Source organism: Coregonus clupeaformis, chromosome 17 (genome assembly GCF_020615455.1).
Source record: "Coregonus clupeaformis isolate EN_2021a chromosome 17, ASM2061545v1, whole genome shotgun sequence".
NCBI classification, from domain to species: domain Eukaryota; kingdom Metazoa; phylum Chordata; class Actinopteri; order Salmoniformes; family Salmonidae; genus Coregonus; species Coregonus clupeaformis.
Window position 1 is genome coordinate 49,595,720 of NC_059208.1, and position 14,699 is coordinate 49,610,418.

Genomic DNA, 14,699 nt, shown 5'->3' on the forward strand with positions numbered 1-14,699 from the left:
TTGCACACCGTTGGCACTTGGCACATTGGAGTATTTATGTTGCAATATTTACATTGCAATATTTACTCGTATGTGTATTGCCACAACCAAGTCACTGCTCATTTTCAACCTTGGATCTGGAGCATCCTTTCTGATGCGTCTTTACCCAGAACTCTGTCATCAGATCGAGATGACACACCTCTCTGGTACGTTGAGGAGATTGACAGACACACCGACAATGACAGGGCCAAAGGGGCGCATTTGTGTCAATATCATCCTCTTGATGTTTTAATCAATGGCCTTTCTTTTTGTCCATTCAATAAACCAACAGCTCGATAAGGTTGTCATCGCGATTGACAATGACGTTAGCACTCTCATCCCCTCCGTGGATAAACATGCCTTTATTATGCCAATAATGCCTACCCCATGAGACGGGGGTAATGCGATCACTGCTGCATGCATTGAGAGCGTTTTAGTGGAACGCGTAAAGCCCTATGCTGGAGACATACTGGCGTTGGACTTTGGACATGAAAAACCTTCCCACTGAGCACACGCTGAATGAATCAACGTTGTTTGCAAGTCATTTCAATTCAATGACGTTGAACCAACGTGGATTAGAAGTTGAATTGACGTCTGTGCCGAGTGGGTTAACCTACACTCTTTGAAAAAAAGGTTATAGATCGAACCAAAAAGGGTTCTATTTTTACTTCATATATGGCACACCTTAAGGTTCTATATAGATCCGAAATTGGTTCCATATCCAAGGGTTTTATATGGTTCCAATGTTGCTTCAGTGAAGAAGCACCCCTTGTGTTCTGATCAAAGAATCAAAAATATAAATAAAGAGTTCTATGGAGAACCTTTAGGGGTGCCATATATGAAGCAAGCAATAGAACCCTTTCTGGTTCTATCCACAACCATTTTTTCTAAGAATGTATTGTAGTGTAGCCCATTCTTATGGTCAGGTCATTCTCGTAGGTTTATAAACTTGCAATGCTCGTATATAAGAATAGCACTATTGTAACAGCCTCTATGGGCCCTTAGGTCTTACTTTCCACAGGCTTAGCTAGGTAGTTAACTAGCTAGCTGGCTATGCAATAATTTGAAAGATGCATCAATATAGCACTGGCTTTTTTCCACCTACCCTGATAACCTGGTCTCAGAGCATTTCGTAATATTCTGTACATAAATCCGAGACTCATTTAGTATGATATGTTACATTTCGTATGGTATGTATTAATTTGTGGATGTCCATCACCCATTTCGTATGATATGTTACAAATTACAATTCGTATTCTATGTTACAAAATTGAAAAATTTACAATATGTTAAGAATTTGCTAAATGTACATTATATTACACATTTGCTAAATGTATGATATGTTACAAATTCTGGCTAGGTGACTAGAGTTAGCTAGGCTAGGGGTTAGGGTTAGGGTTAGGGGTTAGGATTAAGTTAAGGAGCTAGGTTAAAGGGTTAAAGTTAGGATTAGGGTTAGGGGAAGGTTAGCTAAAAGGGTTACAGTTAGGGTTAGGGGAAGGGTTAGCTAAAAGTGTTAATGTTAGAGTTAGGGGAAGGGTTAGCTAACATGCTAAGTAGCTAAAAAGTAGTAAGTAGTTGAAAAGTTGCTAATTATCTAAAATGCTGAAGTTGTCCATGATGAGATTCAAACTCGCAACCTTTGGGTTGCTAGACATTCATGTTGTATGCCCACCCAGCCACCCTGACCAACTACTGTACTTTCATTTTTGCCTTAAGGAACCATCTGTCTTATGTAACCATACCAAACTTAACATATCTTTCTAATCAGAATTACATTTACTATGCTACGTCTAGTCTATGAGACCAGGCTGACCCTGGTTTCATGAAAGATGTGGACTGCGGTGTGAGGGGTTGAGAGAGGCCCACCTCGTAGGGGACTATTTCCTGACTACTGCCGAGGTGTGGTGGTCTTTCTTGCGCTTATAGCTGCCAAGCATCACCCAGATGAGTGCTACACTTCAGTAGTGGACTATCCAGCCTACCTACAGAGGAAGAGGAGACAACGAACGAGGTGCCTGATGAAGAGCTCTGAGTCTGGGCCTGTCTAAGTAACTGGTGCTGCTCCTTCTCTGTGCCATCAAAGCTCCCTCCACTTAAGCTACTGCCCAGCCTTTCTGAACTGCCTGTCTGAACAACACCTTATCATCTGAATCTGTGGAAGACCATCGCCCAAGACCTCCCAGATCTCTACATTTGTTTTGTTTGTTTTTACAGGATCTTTAAGATTCTCTTTGTAATGAAAAACTATATAAATAATAATAATAATAATTATTATTATTATTATTATTGTATTGATGAGAGATCCAAATTTGAACACTTGGTTATAGATGGCGAGACAAACGGCCTGCATCGTTTGCGCCACAATAAACATATTTCATAGAGGCAAAAGCACTTTAATACACATATTCTGACCCGTAAACGACGTACTGTGTTCTGCTCTAATAAATAGTAACAGACACAAGCATATAATACATGTCATAATCAACCTCCTAACTGATAAAACTCAGCGTCTAATCAAGTATAGCCTACATGAAATGTATATAGTACGTATAAGCTGGAAGTAGAGGCCTAAGCGTTGTTGTTCACTAGTTTACTCCAATTAGGGAAGGGGTGGTGGGATTGGAAAGTAATAAAGGGAAATATATAAATATTTTTAAAGATATGTATATATGTATATGTATTTATATGTATGTGTGTGTATATGTATGTGTATGTATGAATGTATATATATATATATTTGCGAGAAAAAAACATATGGGGGATTGGAAGTGATGCAGACAATTACATTGATGGAAGTTACAATCTATCTGCAATATTAAAGCTGAAAAATAGAACAATTTTTGTATGGCCTACATGAAAGCGTGGCACATCATGCAAACCTAACACAATACATTCAGATTGACACTCACAACACTAGGATAGTAGGCTACAAACACAGGCCAGAAACACAGGCCAGAAACACAGGCCAGAAACACAGGCCAGAAACACAGGTTAGAAACACAGGTTAGAAACACAGGCCAGAAACACAGGCCAGAAACACAGGCCAGAAACACAGGCCAGAAACACAGGTTAGAAACACAGGCCAGAAACACAGGCCAGAAACACAGGTTAGAAACACAGGCCAGAAACACAGGCCAGAAACACAGGCCAGAAACACAGGCCAGAAACACAGGCCAGAAACACAGGTTAGAACATGATTCAGTAGGTATTCTAAGAATATACCAGCAGTGATTCCATATGAGTTCTCCTCGCTGATTGCGACGTAAAACACAACTTCAAGTGCAACCAACTGTCTGTGTCAGTGATGCATTTTTCGATGAATCAATTTGGTACACAGGTATTTGTTTCATCCAGGTCGTTACATAACAATGGTAAATACACTGCAGCTTTTGACATGGTAGAGTATACCATTACTATACACATTAATGTACAAATCGGACAAATTTGAACTCACAACTCCATAGGCTGGTCAGATATTTTACCCTGTTTAAACCACAAATTACACAACCTCATCTCCAAATAAAACGCCTACCCGTGGCATAACTGCAGTAATATAATTAGGAGAGAGCCAGGCCTGAAGTAACAAGGGGCGAAAGTAATACACCCATTTTCTCAGATAAGACAGAAGCTACAATGACGTAGTGAAGTCAGCATGTTCCTAATGTGGATGATGAGCTCCCTGCAAAAACACAGCCTAGTCCGACTATGTTTCTCCGAGTTAACAACGGACCCTGAACTGTTTTTCGGTTGTGGGGTTGTGTTTAGTTGTTTAAGGTTCCAAACATATGTCATTTTCTTATCCCATCAGGTGACTAAATGACAGCATTGGTTTCAAGTATCATGCTAGCTAGTCTTGGGTGTTTGCCTGGGAGGAGAGATGGATGGGATGAAAGTAACACAATGTTAACTGATGACCTGGATTAAAATAAAATATAAGTTTAAGCACAGGCCATTGTCTCCTCTAGTTCATATTGCTTTTATAATGTTAGCAAAATATCAACAAGTGACTGAATGTTTGAATCATATCATTAGAATTATGCCTTAATCAATTGACTTGATGGATCAGATTCTCACATTTAGCTTTTATCTGCAGGTTAGTGGTTAAAAATATATATGTTTATGATTCTGGGGGTTAATTACCTTGTCAAGCCATGGAAATGTGATATGCCTGATGAGTTTGCCATTTGTGAAGAGAATAAAGATGTTTATTTTATCAAGCGACAAGGAGCGCGCATGACAAGGACATCTGGAGCACACCTGATTGGTAGGGCTAAGCATGAATAGTCATTGAAAATGGAGAGAAACATATCCTACTACATTACCATTCAAGTGAGATGAGAAAAGTATGGTTAATATAGCTATTATGTAACCCATTTTAGTCTGATTAATATCGTAAGTCAAAATATTGTGGTTGTGCAACACTGCATGTTGAGGCATGTTTCATTTTCATACATTTCGAACATATAGCATTACAGTTTTTCTCCAATTGTTAACACATGTTTGCTGAAACTACATCTCAGGTACTCTAAACTCTAAACACAAAACAGTTAGCCAATTTCCCCAAACCCACAGACATCTTGCAAAATGAAACACAGCAATCAAAATCATGTACTCAATGCTCAAAATGAAACTCTGCATACAAATGAGACACACACACACATCAAATGAATCTAATTAAGTGACAACCGAGATCACATTAATGTGACATATTCAAAACACTACTATCAGAACCTATTTCAGTGTAAAGACTAAGATTTTGTTGTTATACTGTATATTGTTTGTGTGAACTCAAACAAGGAACACAAATGCAAAAATTGTAGTTTTATATTTCAACATGACTCAATACATGTCAAATAGCATACTGTAAGCACACATACAGTAAAAAATGCAAACATACAGTAAATAAATTTTGCATATGCAAAGGAAGAAAAATAGGCCTATTTGTACTACAGTACTGTATGTTAGATCAATTGTACGGAATAGATAAAAACTGTCAAAATACAATAAAATCAAATCATAAGTCAAGAAACAAATACTCCATTGCGAAAACAAAATCAGTCATGTCTTGTGTTTTGGTCCGGCTACAGATTTATCAACATCACAGGCGATATTCTCCTTGGCCAGACAGCGGGGAAATATCTTCTGGCATGACGTTTCCACCCCTGACAGGACTCTGCTGGAATGTCACCACAGGCCTCCTCCATTGCCTGGAGAAAGGCCAATACATTCATGGGGTTTGCGATCATACACCTTCCACCGCCATGCTGAAAACAACTCCTCAATGGGGTTGAGAAATGGGGAATATGGTGGTAGATAGAGAATTGTAAACCTGGGATGGTCATGGAACAAGTTGCGGACCTGAGCTGCCCGATGGAAACTCACGTTGTCCCAAATTAGAACATATATTTGCTGCTCAGGTTCACCTGGCCATCTCTGCTCTGGCTGAAAAAGATTGTCATGTAAGGTGTTCAGGAAATTAAAGAGAAGGGCAGTGTTGTATGGTCCAAGGGTGGCATGGTGGTGGAGGACCCCATTGTGGCTCATAGCTGCTCATATGGTGACATTTCCCCCAATGTGGCCAGGTACCTCAATGATGGCATGTTGACCAATGCAGTTCCTTCCTCTCCTCCTCGTCTTCGCTAAATTGAATCCAGCCTCATCCATGAATATGATTTCCTGGGACATGGGACTTGCATCCAAATCCATGAGTCTCTGAAATGACAAATACTGTAATTGCTGTATAGTAAAGTTCACTGGCAACATCAATGAGTCTCTAATGTTTTAAGAGTGTAATACTAATACATTACTTACTTGCACATATTCGTACTGTTTATCCTTCACTCTTTGGGAATTCCTTTCAAAGGGGACTCTGTAGATTTGCTTCATCTGGAAATTGTGTTTCTTAAGAATGCGGGCTATGATTGATAAGCTCACTATGATGTTATGGAAGATGGTAGGGTTTTCAATAATCTGTTGTTTGTTTTCCCACAGTCTTATGGCATTATTTTCAACTACCATTTGCACAATGGCAGCCTCATTTTCGTCTGTAAATAGATGTGTTCTACCACCACGTGGTGGTCGTCTTTCAGTTCTACAAAAACAAAATAGCATGCAGTACAGTAAACACTACAGTAATACAGTATACATGATAAACATGTTACAATAGTATAGCTCCCAATTTCATACAGTAATACATGGAATCTACAGTCTTTACTGTGCTTTATGTTGTACTACTGTCAAGTAGTAGATAGGTCCGATGTCTGCAGTACATACCTATTCTCATTTTGGAACGTCCGGATAATGGATGCTAAAATGAGGCGGCACAGATTGGGCTGCACTCTCTGCCCAGCCTCTCTCAAGGTCAAACCATGGTTGACCACATGGTCCACCACAGTCGCCCAAATTTCATCAGAGATTACTCTCCCTGTTCTTGGTCTTCCCCCACCTCCACCTCTACTCCCACCTCTCCCCCCACCTCCACCTCCACCTCTCCCTGCTAAGTTTTCTTCCATTGTTCTCCAAACACAGGAGTACTCACCTGTGGCCTTTTTATCCATACCAATGGTCTGATTGCAAAGTGAAAATTTACACAATTAGTGTTCGCACATGTGAAGAGTGAAAGTGATCAATTGGTAATTGAGTTTAGCTTGTTGAACAGTGTTGCTTTTCATTTGCACACAAGAGATTTTAGTAGTGAAGGTTGTGCCAAAGGTAGAGAATTGTGTGTTGTGTTTTGCCAAATGTTTGTTATAGAATTGCAATCTGAGTGTAAAGCAAAACATGTGCCAGTAGTACTGCAGATTTGGTGTCTGGTTCTGCTAAATAGGTTACAGGTTTGGGTCATTGTGCCTCATGGGTCAGTTTTAGTGTGTAAACAATTGGGAAAAACTGTAATTATTCAAATCGACACAAACATTTAAATGATGTCTGATAGTACATTTGTTAAAAGTAAAGAGCATTACAAACCAGAAACATGGCGATAAGACAGATATTGTGCACTTCTCGCCAGCTGTTATACTTCAGTCCCAAGGCTGTGTTACTACCGCCCCATCGGCAGGTACAAAAGGAACATTCCGGTAGTTCTGTTCTCTGTCTATTTAATTTGAACTCATTTACCCTAGAAATGAAATGACAGTTTCTAATGGTAGAGGACATATATAAGTTGTTTGTCAAGCTGCAAGCCTACTAGAAGGTAATAGTTGCTCACGTAGCCCCAAGTGGACGGTATAGCTTCCACATTTCGCCCGGTCCAAACGTAATCTGGTACCTGCAGAATCGGCACCTCCTGGTGTGCTCCATAAGAGAATGGGCTGAAATTTCAACACCATAGATCAGCGGTAGGCAACCCTGGTCCTGGAGTGCTGCAGGCACTTCATGTTTTTGATTTAACCGACCTGGAAGACCAGGTGTGTTGAATTTAGGCAATCACTGAACTGATCAATTAGCTAAGTAGCTCAGAGTGGTGCCTAGTTGGGACTAAATTCTGCAGTACCTGCGGCACTCCAGGAACAGGGTTGCCTACCCCTGCCATAGATTAACCACGTAGCCTGGACAATAGTCCAATCTCACTGTCTCAGTATCTCCCAAGTAGTGCATACGTTTTTATATTTACTCTGTTAGAATTAATTTAACCTATCCGGGTTAGGACGTGTATATCATATTTGGTATATGTAGACCATTGGTGCCACAAGGCAGGGGTTCTTCAGCTGGAGGAGTATGGGTCAACCCCAGAGGACACTGTTGAAAAGGTGGGAGATGGGGTAGAAGGGGCAGAGAGGGACTTCTCAGACTCGGCATCATCTGCTTTCACCAGGCAGCTATCCCCTGGGTCTGACGCAGGGGCTTTGTTGGGCAGCAGGCCTTCCTTCTTGCGCTTCTTCTGTTTCATCCGGCGATTCTGGAACCACAGTTTGACCTGAGTCTCGTTTAGCTGGAACGCTGTGGCGATCTCCACGCACTGTGCACGGGTCAGGGACTTGTTGAAGTGGAACTCCTTCTCAAGCTCGGTGAGTTGTTTGTTGGTGAAGTTGGTCCGGACGGTGGTAGGCTGCCCCCCATAGCCATACTCCCCTCATCTGCCTGTAGAGGGATGAAGGGAGAACATGAGGGCTACCTGGAGGTCAGGACTAAATAAAAGCTAAGGAAGTTGGAGAAGTGACACATTTCTCACAAGCCATAATCCTTGGCCATAGTGCGCCATGCACATACAGTATGTTTGGGTAGGTAATGTCATGGTTTAAATCCACTTTTTGATCCCCAGAGGTTAACACAACTAAAGCTAGTTCAAATATCTATGTTCAGATGCACAACACTGTAAACATTGCCACAAGACTTTTGTGAAGTGTTCATTTTTACTCCCCTTTCATGCAAAATTGACCCATCGCTAAGCCCCGCCCTTGGTTACTGTTGCAACTTCGGAAATTCCCGGGAAATTCCCCATTAAACTAGTGGAGAAAACCCCTCACAATGATCTCAAACTCAAACTGTTTTAATACACAATTAAATTAAACACAGACTAGGTCTACTCCCTGATAATCGGGAGCCTCTCAGGTATGTTGTGGTGGACTGTCATAACAATTGCTTCACAGGAACCTGGTAAAATGAGTTTTTTTATGTGGCTAGCCACTGGGTGGCTCTGAATACACTGTGTCAGCATGCAGTCAAAGCTACTAACCACTTTTGGTGCTCTCAAATCATATCCTGATGTCGACAACAAAAAAATGAGTTATATTAACTGGCCTTAACGAGCTGGCCTTAATGGCCATGTACTCTTATAATCTCCACCTGGCACAGCCAGAAGAGGACTGACCACCCCTCAGAGCCTGGTTCCTCTGACTTTCTAGGGAGTTTTTCCTAACCACCGTGCTTCTACATCTGCATTGTTTGCTGTTTGGGGTTTTAGGCTGGGTTTCTGTATAAGCACGTTACATCTGCTGATGTAAAAAGGGCTTTATAAATACATTTCAACTGAAAAATAAAATAAAATAGATTTGCTATTAACTAGCAACAAAATTCACCTAGAAATTGGACGTCCATCTATGTCCCGAGGATGTTGGGAGATGCCTTCAAAACCTGCCACTAGGGGCAAATGTGAGCGCTATTACCATGAAGTAGGCTTGGGCTTTGCTAGGGCGTTGTGGACAGGAATGGCGGATGGGCGTAAGCCTTGAGCTCCGGCTCCGGTGGCGGATGGGCGTAAGCCTTTGTTTTAACCCTATCCCAAACCTTAACCCTTAACTTAATCATTCAGAAGGAATGCCTAAATTTAACCAGCCCCTAGGTGCTTGGACCATAGCAAACCAGGGTGTCAAAGCAACTTAGAAATGTGATGTTTGGAGAAATGTAGATAAACGTCAGAATCTGAAGTCAAATTGGTCAAACTTGTTGACAATGCAACAACAGTATAATTTCAGTTTCAAGAAACACTTTAACAGGCTCTGTATTTCAGGTGTCATAGTTGCATGTACCCCTGGTGCACTGTTCAATTATTTAGCCATTTAAACAATGAATGTTTTGATGAAAACTCTGTTTTTGCCATAACCCTCCTTGTCTTCCAAGGGTTTGAAAGGTGAACTTGTTCAAGGTGTCAGACTCAATGACAGTTGCTATCCATTTGAGTTCTGCGATTGGTTGCCCCAAATTCTAGGGCGGGGCTTAGCGAAGAGTCAATTCACTTATTATGACATAATTGGAATGTTTATATACTTTGTACTCAATATTTTACACAAAGGCAAACCCCACTGGGCACAGACATCAATTCAATGTCTATTCCACATTGGTTCAACATAATTTCATTGCAAGGATGTGGAAACAACGTTGATTCAACCAGTGTGTGCCCAGTAGGACAGTTCATCACTTTTTCACAGCCAATTACACACGTCCTGGCTGGGTATTAGATGCCATCTCTTGGATTACCACTTTCTCCAACACCCCCATGCCACATATCACACCAGAGAGAAACCAGACACCATACCAAAAGCTTACCAGGCTTATGACTGGTAATTGTATATGGCCCAACGCTTTAAGAGTTATGTTCAAAACACAAGTCACAAAGGAGAGTTTGGCAAGCTTCAGAGCTGAATAACCCAGAGCTGAATGCCATGTTACTGTATCTAAGCAGCATTCGATAATGTCACTCACCATGCACATTTGGATAGGATATTTGTGGCGTCAGAATGGCTGCCATGGCATTGTGATGTTGTGCCAGAGGGCATCATAGTGCTGTCATATCTATTTGAAACTGGAATGACCAAACTCTCATCTTCCACTCTGCACTCGGGTTACTTTCTCCTGTTGTGAGCAGTGCTGAATTTGAGCCGGATCCTGCCAGAACAGGATCCAGCACCTCTCAGATTTGACTTTGTTTGTTCCGGCACCTATTTGCCCAGATCCGGTACCTCTCGCGGCATGATTTATTAATTATTTCACTGTTCACAATAATAATAATAATAATAATATGCCATTTAGCAGACGCTTTTATCCAAAGCAACTTACAGTCATGCGTGCATACATTTTTTTGTGTATGGGTGGTCCAATGCAGACATTCTAATAAAAGCGATCAGCATTAAATAAAGTTGCCTCCTCGTTATTTCTCCCGCCCCCCAGAAAGACCATAATGTAAAAGCGCGGTGATCCTTCTATGTAATCATCCTATCCTGCCACACTGATTCCAGAGCTGCTCTCTTATTTGTACATAGAGGTTATGGGGAGGGCCAGTGGGGGTAAGTAACTGGTCTTGACACAGGTCTTGGTAGTGGGGGTCAGCTAGTGAAGAGGTCCCTACGTAATCACGTCATGTAGCCTAGTCTAGTCATCTCCCTACTGAATTTGAATTGTGGGAAAGCCAAATAAAAAATGGATAAGAAAAGGCAATCGAGTTAGACATTTTTCAAGTCCAAAAATCCAGAGAAAGATGGTGATATTTCTGTGTTTTTCACATTTTTCTTCTCAATGTGTTCCAGTACCTCAGAGCCCCCTGGATATGAGGAGTATTTCTGTCTGTTATAAAGCCCTTTTGTGAGACAAACATTCTGATTGGCTGGGCCTGGCTCCCCAGTGGGTGGGCCTGGCTCCCAAGTGGGTGGCCCACCAATGGCTGTGCCCCTGACCATTCATGTGAAATCCATAGATTAGGGCCTAATGAATTTATTTAAATTGAATGATTTCCTTTTATGAACTGTAACTCAGTAAAATCATTGAAATTGTTGCATGTTGCATTTCTTTTTTTGTTCAGTATATGACTTTATTATTGGAGTTATGACATTATGGCTACATTCCTATCCATACCCAACACTGAGAGGTGTGACATACACCTGCATTTTCCTGTCCCCTTATGCATGACACTCACATGTCAATGGCGGGATCCTCTTCACTTTCATCCAGTCGAAGGTCTGTGAGTTGGAGGCGCTGTCGGACAGGGGCGAGCAGCACGTTTCAAGGTGGGCCGCGTACAGGGGTGACAGTGGGTTCGAGCACCCAGTGAAAGGAGGCAGGTTGGCCTGCTCGTGCCCGCCACCAAAGGTAGCATGAGTGTACTTGAGCTGACCCAGGGGCGCGCCCCCGTAACCTTTGCAATGCTGCGGTACCATGGGTGAGGAAATGTTCCCGGAGTACATTAACCGGGCGCACTGGGGGAACCCCGCGGCCGACTCCACTTCCTGATTCAGTGCGTAATGGTTGTAGGTGGTACAGAAGCCCTGGCGTTCATAGCCCGAGATGCAGGCCGGATGGGCACCGTAGGCTAAACCCAGAGAGCCAGTAGGAGTCTGGTAGGACCATGTCTGGTGAGGGATGCCATCCGGGGAAGCCCTACTGGGCATGAAGCGCTTTTCTGCCCCACAGTTGTTCACATTGACCGCGCACGACTGGAAAGTTGTAATTCCGTGGTCCGAGTGGAATGATCTCAATGAGGAGGACCCGCCATCGCCGCTCATCACCGAGTAATCTAAGAAGCTGCTCATTGTAGCATCCTCTCAGCAGGACTGAGAGACAGTCTACAACAGGCCCGGTCTTCTGATGACTCTCTATCTGTCTCACCTTGGGTGACCATACCACCTTTACGGTTATCAATGAAACGGTCGGCAGTCACGTGTGGCCCTTAGCATGACAGATTGGTGTTTGAGTGGGTCTTTAAATTCCAAGCACTCGTCGATCAAGGTGACGTGCTTAACCACTAATTTATTGGCGGAGCAAACAATGAGCCGGGACGCAGACGACGGTGGATGGCGCTCAGGTCGCATGTAGAGCGGGGAACAGCAAACAAGGCTTCTGCTAACCGGCCCTGCTCGGATGACTGTCAGACGAGGGGTTATAAACGACGCCCCTCCACACAAAAAACTAAAATAATTAAAGAGAGCATAACAGATCAGAGAGAGAGAGAGATAGAGAGAGAGATAGAGAGAGAGAGAGAGAGAGAGAGAGAGAGAGAGAGAGAGAGAGAGAGAGAGAGAGAGAGAGTGTGTGTGTTTTTGATCCAGAGTTGCTCAGTCTATGCTGACAGACCATGGTTCAATTGTTCTAGGTTCCACTGCTAACCATATGTCAGGATCAATAGAGTGCTTGCCCTGTAATATCAGTCATTTTGTCGACATTATAAAGGAAATAAATTCGAGCACAGCTTTTGTAAAACCTTTCAAGAATCCTTAAATGTACTTGATCGGGATAACTATCAATTTACTACAACACTATTGCGTATGTGTTTGCGCGTTCGTGCGTGTGAGGTTGTCAGTCAACAGCGTCAGCTGGTTGGCATGGAGATGTGAGTCCGGTGCACCCGTCACTCTAAACTGCACTTTACCACAACCATATGATTCAATGTGCATTATGTTATTTCACTAGATTGGGGACTGTAAATCTAAGTCGTTTTTAGTGTTATCTGCTGGGACAGAGGCATTGTAGGGTTTTGATTTCATTGAGGCAGGCTAGCTGAGCCACATGACGAGATTCGAAGACCACAAGTGTTTACCCATCAAAAAGAATCAGTGACACAATAATAATAACGTTGCGCCAAAAGCCAGCATGCAGTGTGTTACTCTCATTTTACGGCTACTCCTTTTCATTATGTAGAATGATCAGTTGATTTAATAACGGGATGTCGATGTTGTAAGGCTCTTACAGCCTGAGGAGAAACTGCTGCTTGAACATCCCGTTATGAGGCTGTTTGAGAAATGAATGGTGATTACATTTTATGTTGCAGAGAAAAGGGGAAGCTATAGGGGGACTGGTGATCCCATTCCTGGTGCTATATGCTCTCTCTCTCTCTCTCTCTCTCTCTCTCTCTCTCTCTCTCTCTCTCTCTCTCTCTCTCTTCTCTCTCTCTCTCTCTCTCTCTCTCTCTCTCTCTCTGTCTCTCTCTGATCTGTTATGCTCTCTTTAATTATTTTCTATACAGAAAGGCACATATCACACAAACACATTACAGATTTTTTTTTCAATCGCTTTGGTGCAATTTTCACAAGTATGTGGTAGGCTAAATTTTCACAACTCTCAGTACAAAGCTCAAAACAGACTAAAAGGCAGTTGTTTCAAAACTCTAAGCACATTTTTCATTGACTAAGTACAACAAACAAAACCACACAGTCACTTTATCACCAAACTTAATCAGTTTAATCTAGAAATACATGTTTCACATTGCAATACATGTTCATATAAAGCCTTTCACAATGCAATGCTCACATTACTTTTGATATGATTCTCTTCTCTTTTGTTAAAGTACATTTTACTATTATTTAATCTGACTGCTCTTAATAGATGATCATTTAAACGTTTGTTAAACGTAGCTATAGATTTTACATGTAAACTGGTTTGTCTACAGATTTTGAGAACTACATAATGAAAATGTATGTCTGTAAAGTAGAAACATAAAAAGCATGATATATATATACTTGAATGAACTACTATGATGATTACTATTATGATTTTACTTCACAGAATCGAACCCACAACTCTGGTGTTGCTAGGGCCATGCTCTTACTAACTGAGCAACACAGGACCACTACAATACATAACTACAATACAATACTGTAAAATACAATACATGATTACAATACAGGTGGAAGGAATATGATTGCCATCCCCATGAGTGTGCCACCCTCCTCCAGGCCATGGTTGAGGCATACAATGACATCATTCCAGACCTATGTGAGGCTTGGATCTGCCATGCCAAAAGGTTTTTCCCCAAGTGCATGAACAATGAGAACATTTACTGCGATGTTGATGAGAACCTATGGCCAAATGCTTAAGACAGGCTTGATGCAAACTGGTCCCTGCTAAACGTTATGTTTATTTCATTAATTTCATTTGTTTCATTTGATAATGTTGTAATTATGTCTGAACAATATATTTTTTGCATCAGTGATTGTAAAATATGTCTTTAATTATCACACCTTTATTTACATTTTAGTCATTTAGCAGACGCTCGTATCCAGAGCGACTTACAGTTAGTGAGTGCATACATTATTTGTTATATTTTTCATACTGGCCCCCCGTAGGAATCGAACCCACAACCCTGGCGTTGCAAACACCATGCTCTACCAATTGAGCTACATCCCTGGGATAGACATGATGGAAATTTGATTTTCAATTTTTGATGGGTCAATTTTTTTATGGGTAGTGCAAGTCTATTTCCTAATGTGAAAACGGTGTACATGTACTGTAATTTACAGTAATGTAGCATTTTA

The 14,699-nt window shown here is 41.7% G+C and overlaps 1 pseudogene; it reads right to left on the reverse strand.

Moving 5' to 3' along the window:
- Positions 1-7,723: 7,723 nt before the first annotated feature.
- Positions 7,724-11,987, reverse strand: LOC121585654 (annotated as a pseudogene).
- Positions 11,988-14,699: the final 2,712 nt, after the last annotated feature.